Source organism: Schistocerca nitens, chromosome 7 (assembly GCF_023898315.1).
Source record: "Schistocerca nitens isolate TAMUIC-IGC-003100 chromosome 7, iqSchNite1.1, whole genome shotgun sequence".
Classification (NCBI taxonomy): domain Eukaryota; kingdom Metazoa; phylum Arthropoda; class Insecta; order Orthoptera; family Acrididae; genus Schistocerca; species Schistocerca nitens.
The window spans coordinates 409,672,041-409,691,017 of record NC_064620.1 but is presented as its reverse complement, the minus strand read 5'-3'; the positions used below and the strand labels follow the sequence as shown (position 1 = coordinate 409,691,017).

The 18,977-nt window shown below is 44.1% G+C and overlaps 1 protein-coding gene and 1 pseudogene across 1 annotated transcript in view; one reads left to right on the top strand and one right to left on the bottom strand.

The window, feature by feature from the left end:
• The window catches only part of LOC126195214 (ATP-binding cassette subfamily G member 4-like), a 299,475-nt gene that overhangs the window by 61,087 nt on the left and 219,411 nt on the right, over window positions 1-18,977 (top strand). The window lies entirely within an intron of this gene.
• LOC126196051 (5S ribosomal RNA) lies at window positions 9,217-9,334 on the bottom strand (annotated as a pseudogene).

The following is an 18,977-nucleotide window of genomic DNA, read 5'->3' as shown; positions in this document are numbered from 1 at the left end:
GAAACGTACAATAACTGTGGGAAATACATCTTATGACTCGATAAAATATGCTATTAAGGCCAGAAAAACGTCTGGAAATGCCTTCCTGACGCTGTGTTATTGACGAAAGCACTGTAACATTTTCTGTTTAAGGCAGCTATTGCGTGGACACGACAGAAATTAAGAACAAGAAGCAGTAGTAAAAAGGAATCCGCTAATGTTTTGTGGCTCCTTGAATGGTGGCTTCGGCTTCAAAGCAAAGTGCAGCCTAAGTCTGAAGCACCATCCCCTTACGTTACACCTCCAGACTTGGCCGACCTGCGAGGTTGACAGTCTCACATTGTGTCGTAACAAAACAGTTTGTTTGTTTGTTTGTATAAAGTGAGAACAGAGGTGGAATCTGGCGACGGACGTACTGCAGAATGAGGAGCGCCTTCTGTAACGTAATGCAGACTGGTTGCTAAGTTTGTATCTGTGGTCGGAAACAACTTTCTCGTTGGTAGGGAGTTTACGCATTTCGCTTTCCCCTCATTACAGAAGGAAGAGTGAAAGAAATGTGTCTACTCAAAATGAATTCTCCGATCTTGACAAACGAAAATCATCATTGTCCCGTGTCTAGTACGCTCGAAGTTATGAAATCGAACGTAGCTGCAGAGAGCATGAAAACATCAGAGTCCTCTGACTGTCTCTCCAGCACTGAGAACCTGCCTCTGCGTCGCGTCTACTGGCGCTCTTCATTGCTTGTCCGGCGTCAATTTATGCCCATCTCCGTGACGCTGAGCTGAGGAGCCGCAGCGGGAAAAGTGCAGCAGCTGTGCGCCTATAATACTGCGAACTAAACTACAAAATACACTACTGGCCATTAAAATTGCAGATGATAAACGGGTATTCCTTGGGCAAATATATTACACTAGAACTGACACGTGATTACATTTTCACGCAATTTGGGTGCATAGATCCTGAGAAATCAGTACCCAGAACAAACACCTCTGGCCTTAATAACGGCCTTGATACGCCTGGGCATTGAGTCTTTGCCATTCGTGCACTCAGGTTCGTCGTTGAGTACACCATGGCAGGCGCTCCTGTCTGTGATGCAGCGTCAAGGGTAACCGCAGCCATTGTCTCCGAGCTGATAGTCCATGCTGCTGCAAACGTCGTCCAACTGTTCGTGCAGATGGTTGTTGTCTTGCAAACGTCCCCATCTGTTGACTCAGGGATCGAGACGTGGCTGCACGATCCGTTGCAGCCATGCGGATAAGACGCCTGTCATCTCGACTGCTAGTGATACGAGGCCTTTGGGATCCAGCACGGCGTTCCGTATTACCCTCCTGAACCCACCGATTCCATATTCTGTCATTGGATCTCGACCAACGCGAGCAGCAATGTCGCGATACGATAAACCGCAATCGCGATAGGCTACAATCCGACCTTTATCGAAGTCCGAAACGTGATGGTACGCGTTTCTCCTCCTTACACGAGGCATCACAACAACGTTCCACAAGGAAACGCCGGTCAACTTCTCTTTGTGTATGGGAAATCGGTTGGAAACTTTCCTCATGTCAGCACGTTGTAGGTGTCGCCACCGGCGCCTACCTAGTGTGAATGCTCTGAAAAGCTAATCATTTGCATATCACAGCATCTTCTTCCTGTTGGTTAAATTTCGCGTCTTAAGCACGTCATCTTCGTGGTGTAGCAATTTTAATGTCCAGTAGTGAAGAAAGCATAAATGCGGCTGTCGTGACACTGTTTTTGATGTTGTTGTGGTCTTCAGTCCAAAGACTGGTTTGATGCAGCTCTCAATGCTTCCCTATCCTGTGCAAGCCTCTTCATCTCCGAATAACTGCTACAACTTACGTTCTTCTGAATCTACGTATAGCAGTCATTTCTTGGTCTTAGTTTACAATTATTATCCCCTACACCTCTCTCTAATACTGAATTGGTGATCCGTTGATGTCTCACAATGTGTCCTATCGACCGAGCCCTTCTTTTAATCAGGTTGTGCCACAAATTCCTTTTCTACCCCATATTGTTCAGTACTTTCTTATTAGTTATGTCGTACACCCATCTTCAGCGTTCTTCCGTGGCATCATAATTCAAGAGCTTTTATTATCTTGTTGTCTAAACTATTTATCGTCCATGTTTCACTTCCATACACGGTCTCAACCCATATAATTACTTTCAGAAAAGGCGTTCTGACATTTAAATCTATATTCGATGTTAATAAATTTATCAACTTGAAAAATGCTTTTCTTTCCATTGACAGTCTGCATTTTACGTCCTTTCTACTTGGGCCATAATCAGTTATTTTGTTGCGCAAATAGCAAAACCTATCTACTGCTTTAAGTGTCTAATTCCCTCGGCACGTTACCTGGTTTAATTCGACTTCATTTCATTATCCTTGTTTTGCTTTTGTTCATGTTTATCTTATATCCTCCTTTCAGAACACTGTCAATTCCGTTCAACTGCACTTCCAAGTAACTTGCAGACAATTACAATGTCATAGGCAAACCTGAATATTTTTATTTGTTCTCCCCGAACATCAATCCCTACTCCAAATTTTGCTTGCTTGCTCAGTGTACATATTGAATAACATCGGGGATAGGCTACAACTCTGTCTCCCTTCCATCTCAACCTCTACTTTCCTTTCATGCCCCCCGACTCTTATAACTGCCGTCTGGTTTCTGTACAAATTGTAAATAGCTTTTCATTCCCTGTATTTTCCCCCTGCGACCTACAGAATTTCAAAACGAGTATTCTGGTTCAGATGGCTCTGAGCACTATGGGACTTAACAGCTGAGGTCACCAGTCCCCTAGAACTTAGAACTACTTAAACCTAACTAACCTAAGGACATCACACACGTCCATGCCCGAGGCAGGATTCGAACCTGCGACCGTAGCGGTCTCGCGGTTCCAGACTGACGCGCCTAGAACCGCACGGCCACACCGGCCGGCGAGTATTCTGGTCAACAATATCGAAAGTTTTCTCTAAATCGATAGTATAAACGCAGGTTTACCTTTCTTTAACCTATCTTCTAAGAGAAGTCGTAGAGTCAGTATTGCCTCGCGTGTTCCTACGTTTCTCCGGCATCCAAGCTATTATTCCCTTAGTTCGGCTTCTACCAGTCTCTCCATTCTTCTTTGACGAATTCGTGTTAGTATTTTGCAACCATGATTTATTAAACTGATAGTTCGGTAATATTCACATCTGTCAGCAAGTGATTTCTTTGGAAGTGTGAGACTACCTGAATAAAAAAATGGATTAAACATAATTTTAAGTATTGACAAAGAAACTTCTTTTAATAATTTTTGAGCTTTTTGATATCTTATGATGGTAGCAACGAACGTCTTCCTATTAGATTTTGCTATTATGATTGTTGTTGTTCGTCCGAAGGCTGGTTTGATACAGTTCTTCACGTTCAACGAGACAGAAGTGCAATACACCGCAAATTCACTGCTGAGCCATCAACAAGTGTCAGTGTGCGAACCGTTCAACGAAACATCATCGATATGAGCTTTCGGAGCCGAAGACCACTCGTGTATCCTTAATCACTCCACGATACAAAGCTTCGCGTCTCTCCTGGGCCCGTCAACACCGACACTGGACTGCTGATGACTGGAAACATGTTGCCTGGTCCGATGAGTCTTGTTTCAAATTGTACCGAGCGGATGGACATGTATCATATGGAGATAACCTCATGAATCCATGGACCCTGAATGTCATCAGGTGACTGTTCAACCTGGCCTGCCGATGTGGCCGAGCGGTTCTAGGCACTTCAGTCTGGAACCGCGCGACCGCTACGGTCGCAGGTTCGAATCCTGCCTCGGGCATGGATGTGTGTGATGTCCTTAGGTTAGTTAGGTTTAAGTAGTTCTAATTTCTGGGGGACTGATGACCTCAGATGTTAAGTCCCATAGTGCTCAGAGCCATTTTGCTCAACCTGGCGGAGGCTACGTAATGGTGTGGGGCGTGTGCAGTTGGAGTTATATGGAACCCCTGACACGTCTAGATACGATTCCGTCAGGTGACACGTACATAGGCATTCTGACTGATCACCTTCATCCATTCATGTCCATTGTGTATTCCGAAGGACTTGCGCAATTTCAGCAGAACAATGTGACACCCCACACGTCCAGAATTGCTACAGATTGGCTCCAGGAAAACACTTCTGAGTTTAAACACTTCCGTTGGCCACCAAACTCCCCAGACATGAACATTATTGAGCAAGGCTGGGCTGCCTTGCAACGTGTTGTTGAAAAGAGCTCTCCACCTTCTCCTACTCTTTATGATTCATGGTGTCAATTCCCTCCAGCACTACTTCAGACATTAGTCGAGTCATGCCACGCCGTGTTGCGGCATTTCTGCGTGCTCGCGGAGGCCCTCCATGATATTAGGCAGGTGTACCAGTTTCTTTGGCTCTTCAGTGTGTACCTTTTGCATCCTGGTCTGCAACAGGCCTTGCAAGTCTGTCGTCATCGTCTAATTCTCTCTTGTCTGATGTTCAGTTCCCGTAATGTTCTATAATTTTATGATTTAAAACTAATTTGGTTCTTAAACGTTTCCTTTCGAAGCCTAATGCCTTGGTTGTCACTATTTATATCTTCAGATGTAAAATCTTTGAATACGTGCCGTAGTTTTTTCACAGTAAAATTCATGCGGTCTTTTCGATAGTACCTGTTCACCTGCAGACAAAAGGCTACTTACAACCATATTGCCAGCAATAAAATTATTTTTCAGAGAACTTAGTCATTCCTGTATGACTGCGTATATGTGTCAAATATTTCTGGTGACATTGAGCGTTCTCGCTCAGTTCTTGCTGCTGGAATATCCGATCTCAACTTCTACTGGCGTGTTTTTATATGCGCTTACCTTGCCTCGGTGAGAATTTTGGTAGCGTATTAATTCACTAAGTACTTCAGGCGTATGTCTTTACGTTGAGGACTTTCTGCTTCGTGTTTCTATAGGAGTTCTGTATTGCTACGGAGACTCGCGGTACAGTGCAGTAACAAAAACTGTTTGAGAAGATATCACTCTCTGACGGTAACTCACAAAGAAGCGCACACGAAAGGAAAAACTAACCTGTGTAGCATTACATTATGAGTTAATATCTGCAAATGACAGCTTGTAGTTTATGAGCAGTAATCATAGGCAATAACAAAATCATCAACCTCTAAGAGATAAAGGTCCGCTCAGGGCTTCTCCTGGTCTTACAAGCGGACCGCGGCTGCTCGTCTTCGCGGACTTCGTAGAAATCTGTGCTATACAAGGTCTTAATATTCACTGAAGGCATTGAAATATTTCGAAAATTACACATAAAAAAGTTAAGATTCCAATTTGTCTGTACCGGAGGGGCACATTCACCTCCACACCACTTTGAATAGTGTGTGTGTGTGTGTGTGGTTGGGTGTGGGTGTGGGTGTGGGAGGGGGGGGGGGGCGGGGGACTACTTTGAAATGTCGAATGACAACCCCCGTTTTTCATTGCAGATTACGACTCCACGGCAAAATCTTCATATGTTTCGTCTGAAGCATTTTCTTCGTTTTGCTACATATGGCACCCGTAATCGGAGGAATAGAAATGGGTACACAATAGTAATTTACGACATGCTGCTCCATGTCCATTGAATATCCGGTGGCATGGTTGACCCCCACCTCCACGCTGCGAGGGTAGAACAGGCCAGTACGTCATAACTTCTTTGGAAACCCTATTTGCAACGTCGTATTCGACATATGGAACAGGAGACTACTCGACGCGCCGCTGTGGCCGTGGCTCGAGGCGAATGCTGCTCTACTTTTCTAATTAGTGTAAGTGTTCATAGTACCGCCAACATCAGTACACTTAGTGATCCGCTTTTCGAGCCACCGTACGCAGGGCAGAAGCATATCTGCAGGGCAGGCGTTTCTGAGGCAGGAGTTTCTAGTGCGGCCGACCATGTCTTCACAGCCTAGAACCACTTGCTGGAACACCTTATCTATTAAATATCCCCACAGAAGGAAATCCGACGACATCAGATACGGCGACCTAGCGGGCCAAATAATAAGGCCGCCTCTGCCGATCCACCGTCAATTGTAAACACGGTCTAATACCTGCCTTGCTTCAGTTGCCTAATGCGCTGGGCAGCTGCAATCCTGAAACCAAATACGTTTTCGAACGTCCAGGGTAACATACTGCAGTGGCGCGGGTAGTTCTTGTTCCAAAAACATTCGATATTTGCATCCATTCAACGTGCCATCGATAAAATACGGATCAATGAGTTTGTTCGCCATGATGCCGCACCATACTTCTACCGACAAAGGATGTTGATTGTCAACTTTCCATAACCAGTGGGGGACGTCTACACTCCAGTAATGCGTCTTATGCCTTGTTAATGCTACCACAGTTGGTGAATGTAGACTCATCGGAAATAGTACCTCGGCAAAGAACGTGGGGCACGTTTGCATTTGTTGACGTACCAATTCACAAAACAGCGCTCGGTTATGAAAATCGGCTCCAAAATGCTCTTGATGCAATAACGCGTGATATGGACGATATTTATTACGATCCAGTATCGTGACAATATTACCTACGGACATATCGGAATCGCGGTGTAATTGCCGGGCGCTAATTCTGTGGGTTGTGGTACACTGCCGCTAGAAGAGCTATTTCATTAGCTGCCTGCAACACATTTGCTTCGTTTCTTTTTGCGGATCTGTACTCTACTGTCAGACATAAAGGCTTTCGAAACCTTGTAAAAGAACGAACGAGAGCGAGTTTTCTCTGGAAAACGCTAGGCATACAAGGCAGTGCCGGCCGCGGTGGTCTCGCGGTTCTAGGCGCGCAGTCCGGAACCGTGCGACTGCTACGGTCGCAGGTTCGAATCCTGCCTCGGGCATGGATGTGTGTGATGTCCTTAGGTTAGTTAGGTTTAAGTAGTTCTAAGTTCTAGGGGACTGATGACCACAGCAGTTGAGTCCCATAGTGCTCAGAGCCATTTGAACCATACAAGGCAATAACAGCCACAACATTTATCTTCGAGTCACCGCAAATCATGTTCATTCCAATTTTTTCTCCTATGTTTGGAGCATTCATCATCCACTTGCACGTCTGTAATAGGCAGATGTAGAGGCAATGCACATTGCGCAAGTATTGTAATGTTCTACGTCTGCACGAGACGAGGCAGTGTACTGCCTGTTATGATATGTCGTAGATCGCTACACGGCCAAGGAGGCGCGTCTAGTAGTCCCCTGTTCGATATATAGGAGGACTACAATGTTGCGAATAGGGTTTCCTATAAGAAGTTATGAAATACTGGCCTGTCCTAGTCTCGCTGCAAGGAGGTGGGTTCCCAAGTACCGTTGGATATTCAAGGGCTATAGAGTAGCATGTGGCCGGCCGAAGTGGCCGTGTGGTTAAAGGCCCTGCAGTCTGGAACCGCAAGACCGCTACGGTCGCAGGTTCGAATCCTGCCTCGGGCATGGATGTTTGTGATGTCCTTAGGTTAGTTAGGTTTAACTAGTTCTAAGTTCTAGGGGACTAATGACCTCAGCAGTTGAGTCCCATAGTGCTCAGAGCCATTTGAACCATTTTTGAGTAGCATGTCGTAAATTACGACTGAGTACTCATTTTTACTCTTCTGATTACAGCGACGTTTGTGGCGAAAGGAAGAAAATGCTTCAGACAAAACGTGTGTGGATTTTATATGAATATGTGGTGTCTGTTGCTTCACATAATTGATTCGCCTAGATGGACAATAGATTCACCTTCTTCAATGCGGATGCAAAAATACGTCCGACCTCCTGCTGGGAGCACACAGTAGCGAGCATGGAGCATTGAGGACATGGGGAGGGCCTAAGGGTAGATGGCACTCGGTGGGAACGTGTGTCGGCCGGAAGGCGTACCGAGATAATCAACGCAGTTGCGGGTGGCGCAATGGTTAGGTTAACCACTGCGCCACCCGGACACCGTATTTATCTGTCCAGTAAGCAGGTTATCACGGCTTCGAATCCCAGTCCGGCACACATTTCCACTCGTCGCGCTGATGCGACACGAAGTCCTGATGCAGCTGATGTCAATAATCCCTTCCCTTTCCGTTCGTCCATCCCCCCCCCCCCCCCCCCCCCACCCCCAACCCTTTCAACAGTTCAAATCGCATGTAGATTTTGCTGTAGACTCTTAATCTTCAATAAGAAACAGGGTTCTCATTGAAGATTTCAAAGTCCCCCCCCCCCCTTTCCCCGCCGTGCCCATGCTTGGGATGAGATGGCTGGTCGTGTGTGGTATCGTTGGATGTCCCCCTTCGAGGCAAACAAACTGGAATTGGAATTTTCTTTTGGTCCGATGTTCTTGAGATGGTTGAACGTCTTTAGTTAAAACGAACATTCTGTGTACAGGGCTTGCCGACAAATGAATGTGTCAGAAATGGGAGCTCTAGATGGCCAAACGCTTAGAAAAAATAGGATCTTTGGCGCGTGTCGGGCAGCGGTGGCTCAGCGTGGAGACTACAGAATGATAATCCGAGGGTGATGGGTTCGAGTCGCTCTGTTTCTAATTTTCAAATTTTACATTACTTACACTGCGAAAAAAATCAAGAAACTGCTGAATACATTGTATTTAGTAATGTTTTCATGAAAGCTAGGAAAAGGAAAGACAAAGGAAAATATGGTGGTTGCGTACGTGACAAAATACAGGAATGCCGTCATTACTTCATCAAAATCTAGGAAACTCAGAATGATCTCTGTCATAAAATATTTGACGTCTTACGTGGAGGTATTTCGTCTGTCAATTGACTGTTGGAAAGGACAGACAAATCCACAGATATAAGACAACATTATCAAACGAAAAAGGGTTGTCAACATGTAGTATTCATTAATTCATAATCTTATGACATGAAAAAAATATTTATTTTGTCATTTGTTATCTGACTTCAGACATAAAAGTAGAACATTGTCGAAGGTCCTAAAATTCCTTGGACCGATTTCTTCACAGTATCAATGTCGATAACAGGCAAAAATCGTCGAGATTCTCAATATGGATGAAGTGTCTAAACTAAAAACTCCGTCCGAACAGGCCTTGGAAGGCCCAACGGTACCGACCGGCCGCCGTGTCATCCTCAACAACGGGCGTCACTGGATGCTTAAATGTAGGGGCTTGTGGTCAGCACACCGTTTTCCCGCCCGTATGTCAGCTTACGAGACCGGGGCCGCTACTTCTAAATCAAGTAGCTCCTCAGTTTGCCTCACAAGGGCTGAGTGCACCCCGCTTGGCAACAGCGCTCGGCAGACTGGATGGTCACCCATCCAAGTACTAGCCCAGCCCGACAGCGCTTAACTTCGGTGATCTGACGGGAACCGGTGTTACCACTGCGGCAAGGCCATTGGGCATGAAGTGTCTATATACATAATAATGTTTGTACGGAATCCTCAGAGCGCGTGCTTTATTCACATACAGCATCTTGCAAAGTACACAGCGTATTTAGGTTAAAAAATGTCTATTCTTGTCACTGAGGGCGGTCATTGGTAACGAAAGCGGAAGAGCAAAATATTGTGACGCAAAACAGGATTCGTTAGTCTCAGTCAACACAGAACAAAAACGGGAAGATATCTGAGAACGGCTGTATAATTCGAACTTCATAAAGTTCTTCGGAAAGAAGAATATTTATTTCGTGAACCTGTATACAATGACTAAACCGTAAAACGCTGAGAGGCACTGGTGGAGGTAAAATAGTCCCAGCCAACGTTAATTGTGATATTCGTGCCCCAGGATGAATTCAATAGTAGGACACGATGCAGTCTCTCTAGAATCAATGATAGATCTTTTAATGTTATTTCCCTCGCCCGTCGTGTAAGAATGTCGCCAGCCTAGATGCCACACAGCGATCTGGCAAATCGGTTGGTATCGCAATCCTGTTCTTCCACTTTTGTGGAGCGAGCGCAGAATTCCGGTTTGTGGGGCTGTGAAACGACGCTGCGACAGCAGGATCCAGCTCCGCTGTTCCGTGTACCGTCAAATATAATTACGTGCACTCAGAAAAGGTTGTAAGTAGCACAACGTTTTCTCTAGATTTTCGCGGAAGCTGGTGGTCAACAGGATTAATTACGAGCTTCTGGTAGGAACAAAGATTTTCCGAGAAAGCACGCTAGCTGACATAATAAATGAGCAGATGTTCTTGGTCAAATGACTTTTTTCATAGAAGGCACTTCATGGTCTCAGTTGGAAATTCAACTGCTCAAAACAATCGGTTGCTCCCACAGAATCTCACAATTTATACTAAAATGAAGCTGAAATTCTCTCTTATCTAATATACAGGGTGGTCCATTGATCGTGAACGGGCCAAATATCTCACGAAATAAGCATCAAACGAAAAAACTACAAAGAACGAAACTCGTCTAGCTTGAAGGGGGAAACCAGATGGAACTATGGTTGTCCCGCTGGATGGCGCTCCCATAAGTCAAACGGATATCAACTGCGTTTTTTAAACAGGAACACCCATTTTTTTATTACATATCCGTGTTGTACGTAAAGAAATATGAATTAGTTGGACCTTTTTTCTTTGTGATACATGGCGCTGTAATAGTCACAAACGTATAAGTACGTGGTATCACGTAACATTCCGCCAGTGCGGACGGTATTTGCTTCGTGATACATTACCCGTGTTAAAATGAACCGTTTACCAGTTGCGGATAAGGTCGATACCATGTTGATGTATGGCTATTGTGATCAAAATGCCCAACGGGCGTGTGCTATGTATGCTGCTCGGTATCCTGAACGACATCATCCAAGAGTCCGGACCGTTCGCCGGATAGTTACGTTATTTAAGGAAACAGGAAGTGTTCAGCCACATGTGAAACGTCAACCACGACCTGCAACAAATGATGATGCCGAAGTAGGTGTTTTAGCTGCTGTCGCGGTTAATCCGCACACCAGTAGCAGACAAATTGCGCGAGAATCGGGAATCTCAAAAACGTCGGTGTTGAGAATGCTACATCAACATCGATTGCACCCGTACCATATTTCTGTGCACCAGAAATTGCATTGCGGCGGCTTTGAACGTCGTGTACAGTTCTGCCACTGGGCACAAGAGAAATTACGGGACAATGACAGATTTTTTGCACGCGTTCTATTTAGCGACGAAGCCTCATTCCCCAAACCGGGAACATAAACCGCATTACATGCACTATCGGGCAACGGAAAATCCGCGATGGCTGCGACAAGTGGAACATCACCGACCTTGTGGGGTTAATGTATGGTGTGGCATTATGGGAGGAAGGATAATTGGCCCCCATTTTATCGATGGCAATCTAAATGGCGCAATGTATGCTGATTTCCTACGTAGTGTTCTACCGATGTTACTACAAGATGTTTCACTGCATGACAGAATGGCGATGTACTTTCACCAAGATGGATGTCCGGCACATAGCTCGCGTGCGGTTGAAGCGGTATTGAATAGCATATTTCATGACAGTTGGATTGGTCGTCGAAGCACCACACCATGGCCCGCACGTTCACCGGATCTGACGTCCCCGGATTTCTTTCTGTGGGGAAAGTTGAAGGATATTTGCTATCGTGATCCACCGACAACGCCTGACAACATACGTCAGCGCATTGTCAATGCATGTGCGAACATTACGGAAGGCGAACTACTCGCTGTTGAGAGGAACGTCATTACAGATATTGCGAAATGCTTTGAGGTTGACGGACATCATTTTGAGCATTTATTGCATTAATGTGGTATTTACAGGTAATTACGGTGTAACAGCATGCGTTCTCAGAAATTTTAAGTTCACAAAGGTACATGTAACACATTGGAACAACCGAAATAAAATGTTCAAACGTACCTACGTTCTGTATTTTAATTTAAAAAACCTAATTATGAAAACGCAGTTGATATCCGTTTGACCTATGGCAGCGCCATCTAGCGGGCCGACCATAGCGCCATGTGGTTTCCACCTTCAAGCTGGACGAGTTTCGTTCTTTGTAGTTTTTTCGTCTGACTCTTATTTCGCGAGATATTTGGCCCGGTCACGATCAATGGACCACCCTGTATAAGAGAAGACTGCCTATAGGCAAAGACAACAGCGTACTTAAATGACGGGTATAGGTGCGGATATTTTTCTCCCTCTCGCGTCTGCCCTTCTCCCCCTTTATTAGTCGTCTCCCTCCTTGGTCCCCTCCCCTTTTTTCGTTTTTTTCCTTCCTCCCTTCTTGTTTTTCTCCTTCCTCCAGGGTCCCCCTCCCCCATCTGCCTTTGGCTCGGGAGTGTCATCTTTGTGTCGCCACTTTCGTACAGTGTTCTACAGTGAGTGTTCTACAGTGCGTGTTTTACAGTGAGTGTTCCGTGTTGTGTTATTTTGGAAGTGTTGCGAACGGCCATCATACTGTCGCTGGGTGTGCCTTTTATCTCTTGCGAACAGAAACCAGACTGTCGCCGTGTTTTGTTTTTCATTGTGTGTGTACTATGTTACTTGTCTGATTCCTGTGTCTTTTATTAACGTTGCCAACCCCTTTTGCTTTCTGTTTTAACTTTCCGCATTTTTCCGCCATTTTTCACTTGACTCACCGTTTTATCGCCTGTTTTTCTTGTTTCTTTTCTTCTTCCGTTCTTTAAAATAAAAGTCTGTAGGCTGTAGAGCAGCGTACTAAGCTGCTGCCAGCCCGCCCCCCTTCGGGGGGAATTGAAAATCAATGAAGGAAAAAAAAGGATATTTTTCATACATGGTTCCTTAATTTGTATACACATCACTGTGTTGGTTGTTTTTCCTCTATGTTTAACAGTCTTCCCACAAACCGGTCACAGTCTGTACGACCTGATGTTTTCTGCATGGCCTGACGGCACCAAACGTTTTTCGTCCACGCGTCCACACTCCAGCATCTGATCTGCTGTCCATGGGAAAATAAACATAATGCCTTTCTCTAGTCACATATACTGGAGGTACAAACAAACATAAAAACATACGCCTTCGAATAGCTATAATTATTTGAAAATTACGTAAATGCTGATGAAGTATTGCTCAGTACACCGTTCTCGGTAACCAATATAAATGGCAGCACTTACACTCATTACAGTATGTATAGCTCTGTACATGAGGGACAACAGTCCTGTCAGTGTGGTAGCTCAGAAACAAGCGAACGAACCGTGGATACTGTCCCGTAATACAGGACCAACACTTTTTTAGTGTGGAAGTTGGATGTTGACGCAAGGCGAAAATCCCCAGAATGGAGTGAGTGCTGTAGATATTTCATATTTCAAATTACTCAGTGTTGCAGAAACGACAAAAAGTTACACATGTACTGTTACTGGATGTGTTTATTTCACTATCGCGATTATGGCATATGTGCATGCCTGCTGTGAAGGGATAATTGTAATAACAAAAAATAGTTCAAATGGCTCTGAGCACTATGGGACCTAACTGCTGAGGTCATCAGTCCCCTAGAACATAGAACCACTTAAACCCAACTAACCTAAGGACAACACACACATCCATGCCCGAGGCAGGATACGAACCTGCGACCGCTGCAGTCGCGCGGTTCCAGACTGTAGCGCCTAGAACCACTCTGCCACTCCGGCCGGCAATTGTAATAACACACAACTGCTAAGAACCAATCCATTTTTAGAGATGAAAAAAAGACCGTCCTCTTTAATCTAGCGCAGAAATACAATAGTTTTAAAAACGTCTTCTAGCTTATAATTGAGACACCGTAACATATTATAGTAGGACTAGGACAGTTTCACCTTTTCGGCAAGGTGAATTGTACCGAAGAAAGGCGTTCCATTTCTTGTTTAATGTAAGACTGACGCTATATTTTTTTTTCATCCAGGTGTATGACAGAAGTTATTATATGATGTCTTCACGTATATCCTATGACTGTATCCCATATTCTATTCAGTTTTTCCGTACATCTCTTTAGTCGCCAGGAATGCTCTCTCTTTACTATCTGCTTGTTAAACTCTTCTTACTTGATTCAAATGGCTCTGAGCATTATGGGAGGTCATCAGTCCCCTAGAACGTAGAACTACTTAAACCTAACTAACCTAATGATATCACACACATCCATGCCCGAGGCAGGATTCCAATCTGCGACCGTTGCGGTCGCGCTGTTCCACACTGAAACGCCTAGAACCACTCGGCCACATAGGTCGCCTCCTCTTACTTCTTCCTTCGAGTTGCATACAGACGCAACTAAAAGACTGCTAAGCAAGTTAGCGTTCTTTTAGTTGTGCCTCTTCTTTTTGTTGTGCCTGTCTGCGACTCAACATTTCCACTATATGGTGAGTAGCAATCTATCCTTTTCATAATGTTGTCAATTATTCCATCCTGGATTTTCCATTGTTTGATTTCACTTCGTCCTTTATGTATCTTTTGCTTCCAAGGTGGCTGAATTGCTCCACTTCATCCTACATTGTCTCTATTTGTTATTTTAAGTTTGTCGCTGATTTCATTTGTGCTGTCCTTAAATCATTTCTTCTTTCTTTTGTTTACTCTGAGACTTTGTTCTATGCCCAGTTGACTGTTCATTTCATATACCAGATCCTGTAATGTTTTCTCTCTTTAATAAAAGGCAGCAGTGACATCAAGAGAATCTTATAATTGATATCCTCTCAATTTGAATTTTAATCGCAATTCTTAACGTCTCTTTTATTGACTTAATTGCCTCTTAGATATAGAACAGAGGAGATATTCACAGTAGGCTGACGCCTTTTCTAATCCTACCACTTTTCCCTTAGTCTTCCATTTTTATTTCCCCCTCCTGGTTTTTTGTACATCTTGAATACTCCTCATCTTCCTCTATAATATACGTGTTAACTTTGTGACTTTCTTTAAGAACGAGTAATTTAAAATACACCAGGATATGCCGTAAACTATTGAGAGGATCGACTATTCCATGCGAATTAGTTGCATGCACTACTGTTTGTATACTCGTTTGTGTATGTATGCGTTTCTTTTTTTCTGACAGTACTATCATTAGTGGAATGTCTGATCTGTCTGATAGTACTATTTCTATACACGAACTATCATTAGTGGAATGTCTGATCTGTCCTTGTTTCTGAATGGTTGTCGTGTCTTCCCTCAATAAATATCACATTGTGTCTTCTGACGATCTTGTGCGTTATTCCTTTTGAAATGCTTTGCGATAATACTGGTTGTATCAGAAATGTTTTTACCAACATTGAGGGCGGATTCCTAACAGAAAAACCAGAGAAAAATATCCACTCAAAGACATGTCCTCAATTCAGACACTCGTAAAAAAATGTACATTTCGCTTTTTTCATGGACACGTCGTCTCAGCGACAGCGAAGAATTGCGTGCAGTGACACAGCACTTTTTAGCGCAGTAAGCCCCCAAGGTCGCTTATTTGGTGTAATGAGTCTTAACTTGTTTTTCTGTAGTCCGTTACTGACACGAACTTCCTACTCGGCAGAAAGAGCCTAGGTGCTTTGTAACAGGTAGTCTTACTGGAGTGAGGCTCTCACATCCTCCTTTGGCAGCAGTGACATCTTCGTCGGCCCATTGAACTCGCACAGACAGCTATCAGAATTACATTGCCTGCTCCCGCCGCAGCAAAAGCATATAAATAACTTTGCTTCTTGCGAACATCTGACAGATAGTCTATAAGGCGCTCAGGAAAAACGGACGATTAAGATATGTGGTATTAAGGTCAATGATCTGTACATCTGTCCAGATTTTCAATAGCGCGTGACCTCCGTTGTTGTTAATTGGCTGAAGAGGGACTGACGACAATGTGGTCACCACCGTCAATGCACTAAGCGTTGAAGTGTCATAAGACAGGGTCGAGGTGTCGTCAACCGGAATGTTGTAGCACGCCACAATGTTTACTAGGCGTAGAGGTGGACTGCCCTTGCCTTTCTTCGACCTTCGACACAGCCACCCCCTCATAGACGGAGAAAGAGATTCAAGTGAATTTAGAATCTCATGAACCTGGAAATTATCCACCATTCCCTACGTGATCTCGTCATTCTGGAAGGCATAATGGGTCAAGACAAGTATACATCTTTCCCTGGTACCATGTCCACCCTACATGACGTTTGTTTTTCCTGGGGACGATAGCATCTGCCAGCAGGACGATGCAACGTATCGCACAGCTCTCGGTGTATGTATGTGGGCCGCAGAGCACCAGGATGAGTTTATAGTACAGTCATGTTGTTGTGGTCTTCAGTCCTGAGACTGGTTTGATGCAGCTCTCCATGCTACTCTATCCTGTGCAAGCTTCTTCATCTCCCAGTACCTACTGCAACCCACATCCTTCTGAATCTGCTTAGTGTATTCATCTCTTGGTCTCCCCCTACGATTTTTACCCTCCACGCTGCCCTCCAATACTAAATTGGTGATCCCTTGATGCCTCAGAACATGTCCTACCAACCGGTCCCTTCTTCTGGTCAAGTTGTGCCACAAACTCCTCTTCTCCCCAATCCTATTCAGTACCTCCTCATTAGTTATGTGATCTACCCATCTAATCTTCAGCATTCTTCTGTAGCACCACATTTCAAAAGCTTCTATTCTCTTCTTGTCCAAACTATTTGCCGTCCATGTTTCACTTCCATACATGGCTACACTCAATACAAATACTTTCAGAAATGACTTCCTGACACTTAAATCTATACTCGATGTTAACAAATTTCTCTTCTTCAGAAACACTTTCCTTGCCATTGCCAATCTACATTTTATATCCTCTCTACTTCGACCATCATCAGTTATTTTGCTCCCCAAATAGCAAAACTTCTTTACTACTTTAAGTGTCTCATTTCCTAATCTAATTCCGTCAGCATCACCCGACTTGATTCGACTACATTCCATTATCCTCGTTTTGCTTTTGTTGATGTTCATCTTATATCCTCCCTTCAAGACACCATCCATTCCGTTCAACTGCTCTTCCAAGTCCTTTGCTGTCTCTGACAGAATTACAATGTCATCGGCGAACCTCAAAGTTTTTATTTCTTCTCCATGGATTTTAATACCTACTCCGAATTTTTCTTTTGTTTCCTTTACTGCTTGCTCAATATACAGATTGAATAACATCGGGGAGAGGCTACAACCCTGTCTTACTCCCTTCCAAACCACTGCTTCCCTTTCATGTCCCTCGACTCTTATAACTGCCATCTGGTTTCTGTACAAATTGTAAATAGCCTTTCGCTCCCTGTATTTTACCCCTGCCACCTTTAGAATTTGAAAGAGAGTATTCCAGTCAACATTGTCAAAAGCTTTCTCTAAGTCTACAAATGCTAGAAACGTAGGTTTGCCTTTCCTTAATCTTTCTTCTAAGATAAGTCGTAAGGTCAGTATTGCCTCACGTGTTCCAGTATTTCTACGGAATCCAAACTGATCTTCCCCGAGGTCGGGTTCTACTAGTTTTTCCATTCGTCTGTAAAGAATTCGTGTTAGTATTTTGCAGCTGTGGCTTATTAAACTGATTGTTCGGTAATTCTCACATCTGTCAACACCTGCTTTCTTTGGGATTGGAATTATTATATTCTTCTTGAAGTCTGAGGGTATTTCGCCCGTGTCGTACATCTTGCTCACCAGATGGTAGAGTTTTGTCAGGACTGGCTCTCCCAAGGCCGTCAGTAGTTCCAATGGAATGTTGTCTACTCCGGGGGCCTTGTTTCGACTCAGGTCTTTCAGTGCTCTGTCAAACTCTTCACGCGGTATCGTATCTCCCATTTCATCTTCATCTACATCCTCTTCCATTTCCATAATATTGTCCTCAAGTACATCGCCCTTGTATAGACCCTCTATATACTCCTTCCACCTTTCTGCTTTCCCTTCTTTGCTTAGAAGTACAGTCATGGCCAACAAAATCCCCAGATATAAACAATCGAGACTCTACGGGATCACCTCAATCAGCTAAAAACTAATTCTGGAACTTTGCTGTACAGCCATCTTACGAACCGCAGTCGCGGCTTCCTCTGGAAACGTCGTTGGATAGCTGGGAACACATTAAAAGTCTAAAACCCTTCTCGCACTTCCAGTACCACTGAAAATAGAGGGTAAGTTTCCTATCAGTTAATGTACTCCCTTGTCATTAGCGCGTTAGCTGCCCTTTAAAAAAATTTGACGCTCTGGCGTTCGTACTTCACATGAACCGTAAACTCGTGGTTTTTCTCATTAGAGAAAACCTTGATACTGTAGACAGTGTCTTATGCAGGGATGGATTGACAGGATTTCTTCAGAGGCTGCAAATAGCTACATCAGAAAGAGTCAACGGTTCAAAGTGCTGAAGAACGGTGTCTTTGCTGGGAAGTTGGTATCACTGAGAGCAGCGTGTTATAGCTGACTTCATGCCTTTCTTCTCCCTGACGACGCCTGATCATGTGCCTTAACAGGGAGGTGACAGGGGCGAGTCTCCTTCAAAGTTTGTCATGGGACGAACTTAAGAAAAAGTTCTTTTGTATTCCAGGAGATCTATAGTTACTTATAATCTTCTGATATTTCAGGAAAGCAGACGCCACCATATCTGGGCAAAGGTTGAAATGTAGTCCACAAAAACCGTCGCCATATCTGTATTCACCTGGATCTCAAATGGCTTTGTTACTTGAGGGCTGTCAGAGAATGTTACTTTTTAATGATGGGCGCTCATCCAGGTGAAAAGGTGGTGACAGTGGATGAGAGAAAACTTTGTATGTCTGTTTTAATCCATTCAACGAAGTAAAATTATGGAAAAACTCGTGTGCTCGCAGATTTTTGGACAGTGGAAGCAGGGACTGTCATGAACGACATACCAAAACTTTCCACCAGTGGTGCGTGAGCGTTAGTAAAGGGGGGGGGGGGAGGGGGGGGGGTTCCAGGACAAAATTAAACAGCATTCAGTTTCATGCAAAAACAGTCCTAAACATTTTTTCCTAGGATTAGTAGTTGTCACGTTGCAAGAGGTGGAACAATCACAGGTTATTAAAACTAATGTTTCAAGTACACCCGAGACAGAAGCCAACGGACAGTTTGTCAACAAGTGGCCATAAGGCTTTAACAATTGTGTAGTGATTTAAAGCTATAAAATAATTTTTTACTGT